General features: G+C 38.6%; 1 protein-coding gene across 1 annotated transcript in view; it reads right to left on the bottom strand.

Annotated features, from left to right (window-relative positions):
• The window catches only part of LOC101853402 (ras-related protein Rab-13), a gene marked incomplete at its 5' end in the record, with an annotated part of 10,530 nt that overhangs the window by 7,640 nt on the left and 1,258 nt on the right, over window positions 1–1,632 (bottom strand).

The following is a 1,632-nucleotide window of genomic DNA, read 5'->3' as shown; positions in this document are numbered from 1 at the left end:
TAATAATAAAAAAATAATAATAAGGTTGATTCAAAAACAAAAAAAGAGAAAATAAAATAATACATAAAACATAAAGGAGTGAATGTAAATTTCACAACTCCCGTGGGCCTTTGTTCATGAAAGTAGTGTTACTGTGTGATGTGGACTTTTCTTAATGGAAAAGGAAGCGAAAACGGGATGGAAGAAAAAGGGGGGAAAAGGTCACTTTATGCTTCCTCTATGGGGAGCAGTTTCATACAAAATAAAGAAAAAAAAGTGCAAAACTTTGTTCAAACACAGCGTAAGAATCGGTGAACGTGGATTTATTAGTGGGTGGTTCTTCGTTCTTCACGCACATGACACGAATTCGATTCCAACTCCTGGGTGATACCCATAGACGTACTTTTTATAGATATTGTATAGTAAGTCAATGGTGATACCTGATAGTGACAACCTGCAATCGTACGCGAAAACGACGCCCGGTCCCATGCAGGAAGCGAAGCAATCTTTTAAAGGAGAGGGGAAACATTTCACAGCATACTGCCGTAAGCTGAGAAAACGCCTTTTAAAAAAAATTCACAGCAGTTTCGAGAAACAATTTGTTTTTTATTTGTCGCCGTAACCATTTATAAATAAATAGGCCTTGTGTTTTAAAGAAATTTTAATTTTGATTTATTCAAAAACTAGTCATAATTTCACTTTCATTTTTCTCACAAGTAGAATAACGGATCAGGCTTTCGATTAAGCAAATAAAATAATTTGACGCCAAATGAAATATAAAAAAAGGCGTTTTGTCAGCTTACGGTAGTATAGCTCTTTTATTTTTGTATTCAGCTGTCTGTTGGGATGTTGTTCATAATAATAATTATTATGTTCCCACTCAGTTCCCGCTGGCTCTGGCAGGCAGGGTCAAGGCATCCCACCCATTATGTGGTCGCTTTTAAGGACAAGCGGGCTAACCCAGATTTCGGGGGTTTCTAGAAATATTGACCTTCACCAAAAGTGGGCATTGCCCTACCTATAGGAGAAGTTTGGTTTTACTGGAGTGAATATTTGTTTGGTTATAGAGAAAACTCTCCTTGTCTCTTAAAGAAACTTAACAAGGGGCAAAACCTTTGCCTTCGATTTTCTCAAAACAGCATTTTTCGGGATAGCCCGCTTGTGCTTAAAAGTGACCATGTATTGTCTAGTGTCTAAATAGAGTTGATGAAAGACTAAACAACAAGTAGGCTAATCACTATGTTTGGTCGAAATATTAACTAATAGGTCCTACTACTTGTACTTTGTACTATCATTAAAAATTTCAACAAACAACCCTCGATAGCGCCCTTCCCCTTCCTGCGACTACAGATGGGCAAAATCCGGATAATCTCTCCGGAAAACCGGATAATTATCAATAAAACATTGTCCGAATTCAGACTTTTAACTCCGTTTCCTGATCCGCTTGTCGAAGTGGGTGCATCCATTCGTTGAAGTGATGCTAACCCATTTGCCGAAGCGGTTCATATCCTATTATTTGCCGAAGAGGTGCACTAACATATTATCCGGATTTTGCTAAAGCGACTCATTGCCCAGCTCTACCTGCGACTCCCTAAAAGCCCCCGAGCGATTAGAAACATACACACACACACACACACACACACACACACACAC

This window comes from Aplysia californica, unplaced genomic scaffold (assembly GCF_000002075.1).
Source record: "Aplysia californica isolate F4 #8 unplaced genomic scaffold, AplCal3.0 scaffold00406, whole genome shotgun sequence".
Classification (NCBI taxonomy): domain Eukaryota; kingdom Metazoa; phylum Mollusca; class Gastropoda; order Aplysiida; family Aplysiidae; genus Aplysia; species Aplysia californica.
The sequence above is the reverse complement of the archived record's forward strand: the minus strand, read 5'-3'. Positions and strand labels throughout refer to the sequence as shown.